Source organism: Bombina bombina, chromosome 4, assembly GCF_027579735.1.
Source record: "Bombina bombina isolate aBomBom1 chromosome 4, aBomBom1.pri, whole genome shotgun sequence".
Classification (NCBI taxonomy): domain Eukaryota; kingdom Metazoa; phylum Chordata; class Amphibia; order Anura; family Bombinatoridae; genus Bombina; species Bombina bombina.
Window position 1 is genome coordinate 396,217,120 of NC_069502.1, and position 19,392 is coordinate 396,236,511.

Genomic DNA, 19,392 nt, shown 5'->3' on the forward strand with positions numbered 1-19,392 from the left:
TAGATAGATAGATAGATAGATAGATAGATAGATATAATATCATATCCAATGTGACTTTTTGGCAGGGCAAATATTTTTTCTTTTACTTTTTAGTCTTAATTTCTTTTTAAGACAAATAAAAAAAAACCCTTCTATTTATTTTTCCCAGCTCAGTAGGGGGTAACTCAGTATGGTACTCCTGTCATGTATTAAAACACTAATTAAAAAAAATAAAAAAAAATTGAACATCAACTTTGGAATGACAGTCCAAGTTATTTTTTTGTCAGGAATAGGCTAAGGGTAAGTGACAGCTGTGGGTTTCATATCGATTATGTGGCACCATTGTTTATCTATACTGCTGCAAAAGAATCAGAGCAGAGAGATCTCCTATTAATAACACGTGCACAGAAAGTGTGATTAGAAAGTACTTATCCACCTTAAGATCTTGCATCGTCACATAAGAAAAAGAGTTCATGGAGGAGCTCAGCTTAATGCTAATGATGATAAGTCTATAATTTTATTAGCCAATTTCCAGTAAATTGTCTCAGTGTGACCTCCATGTAACAGCTTCTCTCAAGGGAAGGAATTAATTTTCATTAGACATCCAAGACAAAGCGAAAGATGGTGATAATGATAATATTGATAACAAGAAGTTTATTAGAATCATTACATTATGGTAAATATATGTAGATATGTAGATAGGTAAATAGAGGATAGATAATTGATAGATTGAAAGATAGTTTGAAAAATATTGCTATATTTAATTTGTTGGTTAAGACAAAATTGCTTGTACTCTCAGTATTAAAGATAGGCAAAAGCCACACATACACACACTACACATGCAAACACACATACAGGTGCACACAAAATACACGTACACAAACACTATAAACACACATACACTCTACACACTACACAAGCATACAAACACTGCACACAGACATTATACACACACTATAAACACACATACATACACAAACACTATAAACACACATACACTCTACACACTACACAAGCATACAAACACTGCACACACACTATAAACACACATACATACACAAACACACACCTTCAGGTGCACACAATAAATAAACACACATACACTATACACATGCTTCAAATACGCAAACCCTACACACACACATAACGCAGACACATACATTTATAAACAGACACACTCACATGCAGAAACACCCACCCCCATTCCCACACACAAAAAAACATTTAAATAGAATAATATACAAAATTACATTACTGGTGAATATAACACTGGCCCAAAGCACTTACAGTCTACTGGTTCTCTCTATTTGTTACACCAGTAATATCCAAACTATAATCTAACCATTTAGTAATGTTTTGCTATTTAAATACATTTAAATTATGTAAAATTAACCCCTTTCTTGCCAGACTAGAGAGTGTCTTATTGTTACACAATACTTTGCAGTCCTCTTTAGCTTTGAAGGAGTTACATTTAAAGTTTCAGTGCTGCTGGAATTTATATGGCATGTTTCCTAAGGACCCAACAAAGATTTAGATTTCTCTGCACCTCATATTTTGTTTAATACCTTACACACAAGGAAATATGTTTGTATGTTATTAATGGTGCTTTCTGTTCTCATGTTTATTGTAGTCAGAGAGAGCAGGACCTATTATTCACTTAATTTTCTTTCAGTGATCCAAACAGCAAGTATACAGTACAGATATATATATATATATATATATATATATATTGATAGATGATATATAGATGATGTGTACATATATATATATATATATATATATATATTTATAGATAAATAGCTAAACAGATAGATAATATATGATCTATAGACAGACAGATAGATGATAGATTAAATAGATAGATAGAGAGAGAGATGACATAGATAGATGATAGATAGATAGATAGATAGATAGATAGATAGAGGATAGCTATATATATATATATATATATATATATATATATATATATATATATATATATATATATAGATAGATAGATGGATAGATAAATAGCTAAACAGATAGATAATATATGATCTATAGATAGACAGATAGATGATAGATAAATAGATATATAGATATAGAGATGACATAGATAGATGATAGATAGAGAGAAGACATATAGATAGATGATGGATAGATAGATAGAGGATAGCTAGATAGATATATAGATAGATAGACAGATAGATAGATAGATAGATAGATAGATAGAAATACACACACACAATTATTAAAGAATATATATTGGTAGATTACATTATAATAGATTATGTATTGTAGTCATTTTATTGATATGATTTGCTCTTTACAGATGATTCTGTTGAAGGTTGTCTTCTTTCAGGGAATTCCTGCTAGCTCCTTTAGACAATAAGACACATGGAACTCTGCCCTTATTGATCAATTGTCACCCCACATTAGTCCCTGTCAATAACTTTTCATGAAGTTTTATTCACGGGCACATGAACCTTTGGGTTTAGCATAATTACATTTATTTTTCAAGCATTGGGAAATAATCAGGCTCTGCTTGTCTTCCCTTTGACTGTACATTAAACACAGGGAATATATCTAAGTTGTAGGTACATTATTTTAAATTACCCGAAGCAGTTTCTTTCCAATCAATATAACATATTTGTATATCCATTTTTCCATAGAGGTGCATTCCTCATTATGCACTGCAAATTCTTGGGTATGTGATCCTTAAACCCCTTAGCTGCTAGAGAGGCTCAATACATTTAATATAGAAAATAAACATAAAGGATCGATTTCTTATAGAAAACAAACATAAAGGATACATTTCACATACATTTTATTCTCTGCAGCTGGTATAACAAGTCTCTGGAAACTCCTTGAGGGAAAACCAATTTTACAGTTCCCGGTCCCTTTAAAGGGACACTCAAGTCAAAATTAAACTTTCATGATTCAGATAGAGCATGTAATTTTAAACAACTTTCCAATTTCCTTCCATTAACAAAATACGCACAGTCTTTATATATTTATACTTTTTAGGTTACTAGCTCCTACTGAGCATGAAGAATTCACAGAATATACATATATGCATTTGTGATTGGCTGATGGCTGTCACATGATACAGGGGAATAAGAAATAGACATAACTTTGAAATTTGACAGAAGAAAATCTACTACTCATTTGAAGTTCTATTGCATTGTCTGTGCATTATGCATTTGTTGATTATTGAAATCTAATGTATTTACTGGTTCTTTAAGCTTTTTGTGTCACAACTCAAATAGTACATCTGGGCTTTCACATAGTATTTCTGAACCTTTTATAGTCAAATAATAATACTGCACTGATTAAGCACATTCAGTTTTGTACGATTATTTAGTATGTCCATATTTACAGCAGTTTTGCTCCTTCTGTTGATCAACTTGATGGTTCAAAGGGGGTGAATATCAAAGGTGGCTGGAATGGGTAAAGTAGTGCCTTTATTACATGTCCTGTGCTCTATGCAGAGCAAGAAGAGATGTAAAACAGGGAGAATGAAGCATTAAAAGAAAATACATGTAGAGATATGTAGCAGAGTATGCCCTTCAGCTATATCCCACACACTTCTGACATTTTGCTTTCTGGTCAACTGTTTGCACCCCAAAATGTTATGGTCTAGACTTGTCCCTCTACTGACAGCACTGGAGAAAAGTACAAACAAGTCATAAAACATTATGAAACCCCCCCCCCCCAAAAAAAAAGCCTGATATGATAATAAAACATATTTCACAGATGGGTAAATTCCTCAATAAGAAAATTCAACTATAAACCTTATAATGTCCTTTTAAATGTGCAAAAAGTTAATGCTCTAATGAGCATCTTATAATTGCAGTATTGCTTTATATAGCTATGTGTGTAACCCCTGCAAAGTTAGCAATAGATTACAAGTGCTGCACTATTTTTTTCCCACTTGCACGCAAACTTTGCTAGAAGTAATCTTTTAATACGGATGGGTAAGCACGCTTATTACAAGCTAAAAGTAAAAAGTTTGCGTGCAAGCAAAACATAATGTGCGCTAACGTCTGGCCTTCAGATATTGCAACCGTGTTAACTTGTTCTCTCCTTAGACTTCAATGAAGCGCACTTAAAGGGACAGTCTACAATAGAATTGTTATTGTTTTAAAAGATAGATAATCCCTTTATTATCCATTCCCCAGTTTTGCACAACCAACAAAGTTATATTAATAAACTTTTTACCTCTGTGATTACCTTGTATCTAAGAACCTTCTTCCAGCCCCCTGATCACATGACTGTTTATTATCTATCGTCTTGAATTTAGCATTGTGTTAGGCTAAATCTTAAATAACTTCCTGTGCCTGAACACAGTGTTATCTATATGGCCGATGTGTGCTTTCAGTCTTTTTGTGCTGAAAAGGAATTTAAAAAGCATGTGATTAGAGGCAGCCCTTAAGTACTTAGAAATTAGCAAATGAGTCTGCCTAGGTTTAGTTTCAACTAAGAATAACAAGAGAAAAAAAGCAAATCTGATGATAAAAGTAATTTGGAAAGTGCAATCTGAATAATAAAAAGTTAAATTTTGACTAGACTGTCCCTTTAATAAAGATTTTTTTTTATCGCTATTGCTTTAACCTGACACGCATTAGACTTACAGAGCTAAACCTGAAGTGAGTTATGAATACTTTACATTCCAATGTTTTTCATATAAAATAAAATGTTCTTTTTATTTTAATATATATATATATATATATATATATATATTATTTTTTTGTGTAAAAAATATATATCTATACCTTTATATCTATAACTGCACCTCTCTGCCAATCCCTTCACTGGTTTCCTCTTGCCTCTAGGATTAAACATAAAATCCTCACCCTGACATATAAAGCTCTCAACTGCACTGCTCCCCCCTACATCTCAGAACTCGTCTCTAGATACTCTTCCTCCCGTCCCCTTCGATAAGCTCAGTATCTTCTCCTCTCCTCCTCTCTTGTTACTTCCTCACATTCCCGTTTACAGGACTTCTCCAGACTGGCCCCCATCTTGGGGAATTCCCTGCCTCGCTCCATAAGACTCTCCCCTAGTTTTAACAGCTTCAAGCACTCCCTAAAAACTCTTCTATTCAGGGATGCATACAACCAACACTAACCTTTCCTAACACCATTGCTTTCCCCTTGAACCCCTTAGATTGTAAGCCTATGGGCCCAACTGTTTACAGATCGCTTCATAAGAGCCGACTACAACAGTGAAACTCTTGGCAGGGCCCTCTACCCACTTGATCCCTACAAAAGCTATCCTGTACACCGACTATGTTTACAGCGCTGCGGAATCTGTTGGCGCTCTACAAATACCTGATAATAATAATAATAATAATAATGAATATGTAAAGATATAGACATATATATATATATATATATATATATATAAAAACATCTATTTAGAACTACAAAGAAAAAAAAATTCTAAGTGAAGAACATTGAAATATAAAATATCTACATTAAAAACACAGTAAAACATATTAACAAATATTAAAACTGCTTAAAATGATTTTTCCTGTTTAAAATGTTTAAATTTATTTGAGTGTAAATGGCTCAAATGTGTGTGTGTGTGTGTGTATATATATATATATATATATATATATATATATATATATATATTATACATGTGTATATATTTGTTTTATATCTGCAAATATATATATATATATATATATATATATATATATATACAAATAAACACATATAAATACATAAATACACATGTATATACATATATACAGTTATACATATATATATATATATATATTTATGCACAAATATGCATGTTTAGACTCACACAAACACACGTGTGTATATATATATATATATATATATATATATACACACACACAGAGAGAAGCACACTCACAGGAACGAACAACCGGCTCAATACCATTGTTAGCCTGTTTTATGGCAGTTTACCACCTCGGTGCAGCTTTTTAGCCCAGTAATGCTTTTCACAGAGTAGAACTTTCCTGTAGCATATCAGTCGGATCCCGTCTATTACGGTCAGCCAAGCGCCGAAATACCAGGCAATTCCTCTCTGAACAAGGAACACAACAACCCCAGATGATCATTTCGGCCTTCATTGGGCCTCGTCAGTGAGGTATAGCCATGTTCTTCTAAGCACACTGAGCAAGGAGTCCACGTCTGGTTTCCCCTTTTTCCCATAGGGAGACTAAAGACACACAGAGAGAAGCACACTCACAGCAATGAACAAACGGCTCAATACCATTGTTAGCCTGTTCTATGGCAATTTACCACCTGGGTGCAGCTTCTTTTAGCACAGCAATGCTTTTCACATAGTAGAACTTTCCTGTAGCATATCAGTCTGATCCCGCCTATTACAGTCAGTCCAGCACTGAAATACCAGGCGATTCCTCTCTAAACAAGGAACACAACAACCTCAGACAATCGTTTTCAGCCTTCATTGGTCCTCGTCAGTGAGGTGTAGACATGTTCCTCTATGCACACTGAGCAAAAATGATAAAATCTATATAAAATATTTTAATCAAAAAGTTTATATATGAGGGTAGTAGTTTATTTAATATACTTGGTAGTGTTTGCTGAACATTTTTTTTTTAACAATTACACTTACTTACGCTAGGTCTTCAGGTGCACTACTCTGTTGAGTACAAATTTTGTTTGTGCTTGAGTGTAACCATTTACTTTCAACTTGTAATATGCGTGCTAGTTAGCGTTGTTGTGATATTGCTCATTGTGGCCCATGCTAACTTTAGCACACTACTTGTATTCCAGCCTTTAGTCAGCTCCTGAGCAGCATTGTAGTACCAGGACACAGCAACATATCTGGCGAGCCAATGACAAGTGTCATGTGTGTAGCCACCAATCACAAGCTAGTTCCTATTAGTTCATTGCTTCCTCTTATCATATCTAGGTATGACTTTCACCAAATGAAATTAAGAGAAGCCTAATTTTGACTTTTATGTCCCTTTAAATTAATGAACATCAGTTCACTTTGTCTTTAGACACAGAGGATACATTTGTTGGCTCCAACCATTTATTTTCCCTCCATTTTATAACTATTTGACACAGAAGACCTACACTATTGATAAAGGTTGTATTATCATTATTTATAAAGTGCTACCAAATTCCATTGCACTGGGTGTGGGGGAACACAATCACACAGATACATAGTAAAAATAAATCCAAATACATAAAAACAGGCTAAACAGAACAAATACACATAGATAAAACAGTCCTTCTCTGTAGAATTTGCTCATGTATATTATTTTCTGTAGCTATTCTATTGAACAACTGAAATTAAATTAAACATTGTGCAATATGACACTAAATTAGTACATTTTGTGTTTCCTATAATTATTTGTTAGACAGTTAAACATAATAATGAACCACTGAATTAGACTCAAGCTACTTTAGTAAAAAGTTAAAATTGATTACTTTTCTTCAATTTAATGGATGTCCCAAATAGTTTAAACACAGTTACAGTAAAATTCCATGACTGGATTTGAATTTCCATTTAATTGCAATAAACATATATATATATATTTGGCAAGTCTGATGTGTGTAATTCTTGCAGTATATCATGCTTGTTTAACTGATTTTGAAAGGTAGAAATACTAGTTTGTGTTCTAATTATGAAGTGAATTATTGCAGCATACTTGTTTAATGGACATTTGTACAAGGTAGGAAACTTCTTAGTAAGTAAGGTTTCGGCTGCCCAATCACTGTGGTAACTGCCAGAAAAATGCTCCTGAATTTTGAAGAGGTCAGCTGACAGGGTCAGCTTCTCTGGCCTCTCTCTGGCTAGGCCTGGCAGACCATGCTTTGCACTTAGAATCTGAGTCTAGGTTTAGCCCTGAGAGGTCAGCTAATCCAGCTCTGATATAAATTTTTTGAGTCAGTTCATGGCCCATTCTCACCAGGTGGTCTTCAAAATCGATTGTGACCTTCTGGCCTTGTCTAATAGAGGAATAGCATCCAACCTAAGGCAAGATTTAGGCAGGAGTGACAGCTTTCCGCTGAGTGTTATTAAGAGCAGTGCAAACACTTCTGACAACATGGATGTAGGTTTAACTAGATATGTTGGTCTACCTATCATGCTCTCTCTATCTATTTATGTATTTTTTTATTTATTTTTTTACAGATATTTAACTTAATTTATACTACTTTTATACCAAATTAATAACAAATGTGCTCACTTATGGTAAATCAAAGAAATGTAATCAGACTCAATCTGGAATAAGATTTTGGCATTTTGTTAAATATATTTCTTTAGCTAGTTCTAGTTGGTACACACTGGTAAACAACTAATGAGTTGTGTTAAGACATATGTCATGTATTTATTGACTGGTAAAGGAACTTTCAGTCTGCTTATGCACTGTGCAAATGACCTGCTTTAACAATTTGCTTGCCAGAAACAAACTGTAATAGATTGCTGCATAATTTGTTCCAGTGCTTCTTGGTAGCCAAAATGTTAAAAGCAGATTGCAGAGGCAGTCAATGGGTTATGAGCCTGTAATCAGTTTTACATCTTGTACTGAGATGACATAACTTGTGAAATGCTTCAATGTACACAATCTATTTTTAGAGAACCAGTAAAGAGGCTTTTAGAAAGAAAAAAAAAGTTTTTTTTTATAATAATCTTGTATGGAGATACCACAAAGGACATTTTATCAACGCAGCCTCTGAAAATCTAATATTGTGATATAATAGAGGATGTATTATTATGGGGATATAATTAATGCTGAAACGTGTGTATAACAAAGTACTCCAAGCTTGTCAGCAAGTGAATCACCGTGATCCTGGGTGGCACTGTCCCTTCCCATTAGTTGAACTTGACTTACTCTTCCGCGTTCAGAACCAAAGTTCAATTGAAAAAAAGTTTGGTTGTGTGACTAATGTAACAAACTTTTCACTGGTTCGCGTGAGAAACAATGTATATCTCCAAACATTCCCTCCTACCCAAGAGGTTGACAAATTCATCATTTTGAAGGACTCCAAATGAGTTTTAGATTGCTTCTCAAATAACAGATGTAGTGTAATCATATCACATATGACATACACAGCTCTTCATGTGCGTCTGAATCAGTTGCATTAAACACTCTTTTAACATTATACATTTTCCTTAGTTTAACTCTTTCCCTCCCAAGTGAGGTAAAGAACAGTCAATATACATTAGAAAGTTCTGACTTACATTATCAAACAAATATATTACTTAAGAAACTCTTTTATAATATATTCAGGCTGTAATGGAAATGTAATTAATTTCATAGATAATAAAAAATAAACAAAATAAATACTGCAAGTAAATAAAAAAATAACTCTTATGCATATATGTCGTAATTTTTTACACTTTGAATTTTTAATTTGTAATATATAAATACAAAACACATGAAAATTAATTAAGAAGTTGGTATGCAGAAAATGTAAGTGAAGAATGCTTAAAGGGCCACTAAACCCAAAATCTTTCTTTCATGATTCAGATAGAGAATAGAAATTTAAACAACATTACAATTTACTTCCATTATTTATTTTGCTTCATTTTTTAAATATCCTTAGTTGAAGAAAAAGCAATGCACATGGTGAGCCAATCACACAAGGCTTCTATGTGCAGCAACCAATCAGCAGCTAGTGAGCATATCTAGATATGCTTTTCATCAAAGAATATCAAGAGAATAAAACAAATTAGATAATATAAGTAAATTAGAAAGATGTTTAAAATTGCATTCTCTTTCTAAATCATAAATGGCATGAGGAAGGGCCCAAGAGGCTCGAAACGTCGCTGTGTTTTTATCCTAATGTTACTTTAATAAAGAAGAAGTGTTTTAAAGAAAAGTGCTGTTGCCATTGTCTACTTTTGGAATTATATATGGGAGTATGGCAGGCCTCCCAGGCAAACGTGCACTGCAAAGGTAAACCTACCAGAAGCTATACCCAGTGAAGGGTTTTCCAAGAAAGTGCTGGACTTACTACTACATTTGGTTATATAATTACATCCCCAAAAATGTAATAATGCATTATTATAAAATTAAATATGATTTTTAAAACACACACACAAACACATACACACACTACAAATAATATAATATAACCAATGAAATCTTTATAGCTATTCATTGTGGGATTTATGAATTATAACCTAGCTATCCAGAGCAGGATATAAACATTGATGGTTACTGACTGTGTATGTCTCCACTGATTGGTTTAAATGCACATTCTGCCTTTGCTGGGTTAAACATATAGGGGTGATCTATTTACAGTGGCTTCAGTATATACCAACTGTTAACAAAGTTAGGCAAAATTGGTGAAAATAGCCTACTTAGAGAAAAATGTTCATTGTTGCTTTTCTGGATATTCTCTAAATACAAATTAGATATAAAGTCATCATTTACAGCTGACTTGCATATCTCAAGTCAAGTTAAAAAATCAAAAACAAAATAAAAAAATCCTTACAACTTACTTGTGGTTGACATGTCAAGCGCCTTTTAGAGATAAAGAGATAAAGTCAAGGATTTCAAGTCCTAAACACTTCACCTGATACAGATAGAAAGCATTAAAGGGACAGTCTACACCAAAATTGTTATTGTTTAAAAAGATAGATAACGCCTTTACTACCCATTCCCTAGCTTTGCACAACCAACATTGTTATATTAATATACTTTATAAAATTCAAACCTCTGAATTTCTGTTTCTAAGCCACTACAGACAGCCTCTTATCACATGCTTTTGTATTTGCATTTCACAACAGGAGACTGCTAGATCATGTGGGCCATATAGATAACATTGTGTTCACGCCCCCGAGGAGTTATTTAAGATTTAGCACAACACAGTACTAAATGCAAGTCAATAGATAATAAATAAAAAGTCATGTGATCAGGGGGCAGTCAGAAGATGCTTAGATACAAGGTAATCACAGAGGTAAAAAGTATATTAATATAACTGTGTTGGTTATGCAAAACTGGGGAATGGGCAATAAAAAGATTATCTATCTTTTAAAACAATAATAATTCTATTGTAGACTGTCCCTACAGTCAAGTGTGAAATGTTTAAATGGAAATTAAACATAATTAAAATCTATCACATATTTTAAACAACACTATAGGCCCCATTTATCAATTTGAGAAATGCAAAAACCGGGGAGTCCGTTTAGATAAAACATCCGTCTTTTTTATTTCAACATCTAAAATCCTCCGAACAGCGTATCCATGTTCCACACTGTCCCAATAACATCTGGATTGTGCCGGCAGCATCACAGGTCAGCTGACGCGTTTCGGCCAATGGCCGTAGTCATAGCTGTATCATACATGGATACGCTGTTCAGAGGATTTTAAATGTTGAAATAATAAAGACGGATGTTTTATCTAAATGGACGCCCCTGTTTTTGCATTTCTCGAACGGATTTACTTTTGCCTGATACCGGGTTGAATCTGGAGGAGAACGGTTCAGCTGGGACATTAGGATTTTGCACAGGAACAAGGAGGTCGCCACAAATCAGCGTCTACCCTAAGGAGGAGAGGTGAGCAGCGGACTTTTCTAGTCTCCTTGTTATAAATCTCACTCTCTGTAGACCAGGGTTTTAGACAAAGTAAAAGGAACATTGAGACTGTGTGGGTGACATACGTGTTGGAATATACCTTGGCCTGTTGCATATATTAATCATGAGACTGAATAGGTATAATAGGTATAATATGTTTCCAGCTTATTAGGTAGCAGTAATTACTGCGATAAAGGTTGGTTTGATGTGAAGAGGATAATAACTTTTGTTTCCCCCATTTTTCAATGCTCACACGCCAATGACCTAGCATGAGTAGGAGGCAGCATTGCACAAGCAGATGCTTGTGCAATGCTGCCTCCTACTCATGCTAGGTCATTGGCGTGTGAGCAGGGGCTGTCAATCACCCTGGGAGAACCTTTCCAGGGGTATTTTTTTCTTCTCCCCGCTAGGACTGGCGTAAAGGTTAGAAAAGCAGCGGTCTGATGGCCACTGCTCCTTAACTATTGGCTGCAAGCTCGCTCATGTGACCCTGCATCAAAGGTGCTCTAAAATGGGACACACAGCTTGATAAATAGAGCCCTATTTCTAAACCAGTTAATTTTTATTATAAGGGAAGGGCTTTATTATAAGGGTTAAGGCAAGTTATGAAACTATCAGGAAATTAATGTTTCTGCACGACTGGCACTTCAGATAGAAGCTCATTGACTGATAAAGAAGACTCCCATCAGCTCTGTTTGTGTACAGTAACATGCCCCAAAGGGAAACAACCATAAGAAAAGCAAAATAATCCATAATACTTTTTAATATGACTTCTTGTAGATGCATATAATATATATATATATATATATATATATATATATATATATATATAAAAACACAGTTAATGCACCATTCAGGATCTGCAGAGCACTTTTAAGCAACTTTCTAATTTATTCCTATCATCATTTTTTTCGTTCTCTTGGTGTCTTTATTTGAAAAGCAGGAATGTAAGCTTAGGAGCCTGTCCATTTTTAGTTCAGAACCTGGGTAGTGCTTGCTGATTAGTGGCTAAATGTAGCAACCAATCTGCAAGCACTACCTAGGGTGCTGAACCAAAATTGGGCTGCCTCCTAAATGTAGCCACTAATCTGCAAGCACTACCTAGGGTGCTGAACCAAAATTGGGCTGCCTCCTAAGCTTACATTCCTGCTTTTTTAAATAAAGATACCAAGAGAATGAAGAAAAATTGTAATAGGAGTAAATTAGAAAGTTGCTTAAAATTGCATGCTTTATCTGAATCCTGAAAGAAACAATTTTGGGTTTCATTTCCCTTTAAACTGTGTGTGGTTAAACAGAGTTTTTTGCCTTGCAGCTACTGAAAAAATGACATGCTCTAAAGTCTAACAAATTAGGGCATCTCGTTTTATCACTATAATGACACTTGATGATCAAAGGGATACTTGGTCCCACATTTGTATCTGTTTCATTTAAAGAATAATATTTAAATATGTATTACAATTTTTTTTTTTTTTTCTTCCAGAAATGGATGTTTCTGTGCTGAAGAAACAAACGTTTTACTATCAAACCATGGAAGTTAACACAATCAGCCTATATTCAATAGTTGTACACTTAGGGACTAATTGCCCATTGGCTGATAAACAGATTTTCCACTGCTTTATTGTTTGACAGTGACAGGATATTTTTTTATTTCTCAGAAGAGGAACAGAAATGTTTTAAAAAGAAAAATGACACCTGTTATAGATTAAAATGTGCAACAAAGAAAAAATGACACAGAATAATTATTCCCCCAATTTAAAATACTGTACCTATTTTTATTTGTACCAATCCCACAGTGAATATACTTTAAAGGCTTTGTTGGATTGTTGAAATCTTTTTAATATCATTTATACTAATATAGAAACTTTATTACAAATTTTAAAACTGCTTTGGTTTGGCACAAGAAAACATAATCAATTTAACACAACTACAATTATACAGATTACGCAGCTCTTCAGAAAGGATGCCACACATTTATCTACTGCTGTGTCACAAATAAATATTAATTGCAATAAAGATTTTAAGTTTTGAATTTATTTGTGAAATATTCAATGAATGGGTTACCCTTATTTTTTTTTAAACATGAATTTTTCGCTTAACTTTTCTGAATCTGAAATTTGGTTACCAGTATTGTTAGGGCATTTTTTTTTTTTGCCACATTCACATTACTCATCAGACCCAAGCTAGTTTTGTTTAAAAAATGCTGGTGTTTGGAAAAAAAGGGTTTATCAGATCAGCAATGTATGATTTAAGCATACAGAACAACAAAAGAGAAATGCTAATTTCAGTAGTGCTGGCAGCATGTCATGGGGCCCGAAATAGGCTGAACAAGGGATCCCATACGACTAGAACAAAAATACTGTGTTGTGTAAAACAGATAATGCCATAACATCTACACCTGGAAAAAAATGGCTTTTCATTGTTTTCAGTTTCTATTAAAGTGAAACATAGAAACATAGAATTTGACGGTAGATAAGAACCAAAAAGGCCCATTTTGATGCTAAAGTGCCCGTTTTTTAAAAATTCAATTAAAAACAGGGGCACTTTAATTCATCAAAATTTACACTTCACTCCTCTTAATCTTGACAGCAGCTCCAGCTTCCTCCACCCATCGCAAAGCCTCTTCCTGGATCTAAAATGAGGAATCTGGCTTCCTCCAATCACGGCGTTGAATCAGACACTGATTCCCCCGGGGGGAAGCCGTGATTGGAGGATGACCTATCCATCATTTCTGACATCAGAAATGGCTTGCGATGACCGGAGGAATCTGGAGCTGCTGTCAAGTTTAAAAGGTAAGTTTTTTTTCACAACAAAAATCAAATGTAAATTTTGATGAATTAAAGTGCCCCTGTTTTTAATCAAATTTTTAAAAACCGGGCAGTTTAGCATCAAAATTTACATTCACTTTAAGTGTGTTCACATCTTTTGTCTAATAGCAAAATGCAATCTACAGATGATTGGTTAATCCTATCCAGTTTTATAAAACTCTGCTTGTTTTAATTCCTGCTAAATTTTAAAAATATTTCATAGTGCATTTATAATGCTTTGCCTATACAATCCCAGAAATAGACTTGTTATATACACTTTAAATTTGAGCTTTAGCAGGAGGTTATTTAATACACCGTTTATTTTTCTTACCTGTCCTATCTATCTATCTCTCTATCATATTTTATCTATCTATCTATCTATCTATCTATCTATCTATCTATCTATCTATCTATCTATCTGTCTGTCTGTCTGTCAAAAGCAAAAAAAATACATAACCCCTCCCCATCAAAGAATCATATGTATTATATTGTACAATGATGTGGGGTTATTGAGTTTAATTTAGGAATTCCTGTTTGATTGGGGTGTTAGCAAGTTTTTTTTATTGTAATATATATATATACATATATATATATATATATATATATTTGTGTGTAAAGTTTATTTGTACTGTGCATGTTGTGTGTGTATTGATTGTGTAGTGTGTGTAGAGCACAGTTTGTTTTGTGTGTGTGTGTGTGGCATGTGCATAGGATTTGTGTAGCTCATTTGTAATGTGAGTGTGCTTACTATTTATTAGGGATGAGGCGAATGTTTCTAAAAATTCTAAATTTACACAAACAAATTTTGAAACATTTGTTTGTTCGAATCGAATTTCGAATGTTTATATAACATTCTAACATTCTATTTTCGTTTTCAAATTTTTCAATAAAATTTGAAAATATTTGTTCGAATAATAGAATGTTTAGCTAAGTATATATTCAATTTTGAAATGTAATATTTAAATTTGAATGTGACATTTGAATATCACATTCAAATTCGAAATAGTATTTCTAGTCTAATACTGTGTTTTTTAAATGTAATATTCGAATTCGAATGTCACATTCGAATTTGAATGTCCCATTCTAATTCAAAATAGTATTTCTATTCTACAAATGTGTTTAATAAATGTAATATTCAAATTCGAAAGCTACATTCAAATTCGAATGTCACATTCGAATTCGAAATAGTATTTCTAGTCTAATACTGTGTTTTTTAAATGTAATAATTAAATTAATGTAATATGTCACATTGTAATATAATAATGTAATATGTCACATTCAAATTTGAAATAGTATTTCTAGTCTACAACTGTGTTTAATAAATGTAATATTCAAATTCGAATGCTACATTCGAATTCGAAAGTGACATTCGAAAACTGTAAATAACATTCAATAATAGAATTTTTAAGAATATTTGTTCTTATCAACATTCTATTATGTAAATCAAATTTCTATAATAACATTCGTTTTAACATTCACATTCGAATATAAACACATTCGCACATCCTTACTATTTATATAGAAAATCCAAAGGAAATTTACAGCACCTGGGATCAAGGAGGTGTGCAAGCTTCAAGGGTACTGCAGAATACCCAAACAAGTAAAAATCACAAAAAAGAAGCAGCACCACCAAAATATCTTCAACAGATTTATTTGTGCAAACTGCACAGTATCAAAGCCAGACCACAAAATAGCAACGTTTCGGACTTAGTCATTGATCATGCATGATTAAGGACTAAGTCCGAAACGTTGCTATTTTGTGGTGCTGCTTCTTTTTTGTGATTTCTACTGTTTATATAGTGTGTATGCACTGTGCAGTGAGTGTGTGTATGTAGGATAGTGTTTGTGTGGTGTGTATGGTAATTTTTGTGTGGTGTGTAGTGTGCATGTGTGCTTTTTGTAGTGTGTAGTAGGACTTATGTATTGTGTGGTGTATGTACTGTGTATAAATTGTGTGAATGTGTTTGTGTGTATGTGTGTGTGAGGTATGTATGTAGTGTTTATGTGTGTAGTGTTTTGCTTGTGGTTTTGTGTGTGTGTCAGTAGTGTTTGTGGCATCAGATATACAGTACATATCAATGAATAAAACAACACTCTCTGGCCTTAATATTCAATACCATTTATAATTATTATAATAGTGTTTAAGAGCATTAGCCCTCAAAATTTTACCACTTTAAATACACATTATTATTTTTTTTTAATTAAGGTCCTGGAAGGGTTGATTTGTCGATTGATGTTTCAATATAGATCCTCTACTCTGAAGGTTGTGAAGGACAATTTAGTTAGAGCGCTTAGAGTGACTGATACACACACTGCAGAAAAACAAAGCAAGTTCTCACTAACCTCTAGTCTACATATACAGACCAATATCTCAGACCACATCTCCCACAAACCTCTGATGTCAAATCAGTGCTAAGTATTTCTTAACATATTTTTTTTAGCTGTTTACTTCTTCTGAGCATAATTGAAATACTGAAAGTAAGGGATTTTAAACCTTTATATCTCAGCAACCAAAAAAGCACCTGCAATAAAAAAATCTTCCTGCATGCCAAAAATGTCATAGTGATTGGTGCAGCAGTTCAGCCTTATCTAATTTTCTTCCAAGTTAAAGGAAAGGAAAAAATACCCATTTCAATTAATTCCAAATATAAACAACCAATTTACTTCATTTTTTCCCCAGAATGTCCAGTCATTGAGGGAGTCCACAAAATTGCCAAGTTTCAAATAAATCAGTTTACCCAATCCAAAGTTACCTGAAATACCTGAAAACAAGGTTTGACACTGAGCAGTCAGGCAAACTTGAAGGGAGAGTAAATTCAAAGTTAAATGGATGTGAAACCCAAAAAAGTTTTTTTGTGATTCAGACACAGCATATATATATATATATATATATATTACATTTTCAATTTGCTTCTATAATAAAATGTTCTTTGTTCTCATGGTATTCTTTGTTGAAGAGATATCTAGGTATATGTCTGGAGCACTACATAGCAGGAAATAGTGCTGCCATCTCCTTCCTTGCTAACCCGTGTCACTAACTGTCTTTCTCACATCTCTTCCTGGATGTCCTCTCACTACCTCAAGCTAAATCTCTCCAAAACTGAGCTCCTCATTTTCCCCCCTTCTTCCAAAATCTCCACCCCCATTCTCTCTATAACTGTCGACAACTCCATCATTACCCCTACCCCGCATGCCCGATGTCTCGGGGTCACATTTGACTCAGATCTTTCCTTCACGTCTCACATTCAGTCCTTGGCTACAGCCTGTCGCTTCCACCTTAAAAACATCTCTAAAATTAGACATTTCCTTACACAAGACACAACTAAGATTTTAATCCACTCTCTCATTCTTTCCCGCCTTGATTACTGCAACTCTGTCCTCTCTGGCCTCCCCACCTACCGCCTAGCTCCTTTACAATCCATAATGAATGCCTCTGCCAGACTCATCTTCCTTACAAGTCGCTCTTCATCTGCTGCACCTCTCTGTCAATCTCTTCACTGGCTTCCTCTTGCCTCTAGGATCAAACACAAAACTCTCACTCTTACATACAAAGCCCTCAACAGCACTGCTCCCCCCTATATCTCAGACCTTGTCTCCAGATACTCTCCCACCTGTCCCCTTTGCTCTGCTTACGACCTCCTACTCTCCTCCTCTCTTGTCACCTCATCACACTCCCGTTTACAGGACTTCTCCAGACTGGCTCCCATCTTGTGGAACTCTCTGCCTCGCTCCACAAGACTCTCTTCTAGTTTTAAAAGCTTCAAGTGCTCCCTAAAGATTCTACTGTTCAGGGACGCATACAACCTACACTAACCTTTCCTAATACCAGTTCCTCTCCTCCCCTGCAATCCCCTGAACCCTCTTAGCATGTAAGCATAAAAGTCCAACTGTTTGTAGATCATCTTCTTAAGAGCTGACTACAACAGTGCAACTCTTGGCAGGGCCCTCTACCCTATAATTGTTTTGTTGTACTCCCCCTTTGTTTATAGCGCTGCGGAATCTGTTGGCGCTCTACAAATAACCGATAATAGTAACATATAGTGCTCTTGAAAATGGATAACATTCTTGCAAAACTGCTGCCATATAGTGCTCCTGAGCTTATGTCCCGGCTTTTCAATAAAAGATACCAAAAGAACAAAGACAATTTGATAATAGAATTAAATTATAAAGTTGTTTAAAATGTCATGTTCTGTCTGAATCATGAACAAAAATTGTTTCATATCCTATTAAACTTAAATGGATTGGACAGAGCATGACATTTTTAACAACTTTACATTTCACTTCGATTATAAATTTTGCTTAGTTCTCTTGTTATCCTTGGTTAAAGGGGTAGGACACTTAAACTTGCATGATTCAGAAAGAGCATGTCATTTTAGGACAATTCTATTTTCAATTGTACTTTGTTCTCTTGGTATGGATTTTTTTTAGCATTGTTGCTATCGCTCCATTTAAACAGAAATAGAGCCATGTTTTTTTTTAATTTACCTATCAAATATATAAATATTTTTTTAAGTAGACAACCCAAGGTATTGACCTAGGCCCACATCGTTATATTTCATGCCAACATTTCACCACCATATGGGATCATATAAAAAAAATAAATGTGTTAACTTTTTCAGAACCTTTGACTTTCTTACTGAAATTATTTGCAATCATGACACAAATGACTGTAGAAGCTTCTTTGGGATTCCCTTTGTTTATAAAAAGCAGACATACATAGCTCTGCCATTGCTTTTCGGTAATTAGGACGCTAATTGCAGCTGCGCACCACACTTCAATTATTCCCAGCAGTGAAGGGGTTAATCAGGTAGCTTGTAATGTTAATTTTAGCTGTACGTACTGTCTATTGGCTGATTTTCAATTTCAAATTCAAATCAGCCAATAGAAAAAGCTTTCATTCTATTGGCTGATTTGATATGACATTGAAAAACAGCCAATAGAAATGCAAGGGTACCTCTTTATAAAAAAGGGGGTGCTTTGCATAAAAAAAAAAAGAGTGCTGCCGGGATGAAGATAAGAAGATCACTGCTGGGATAAAGATGGATCCCCGCCGGGATGAAGATAGAGCATCATCGCCCGGATTCCTCTATGG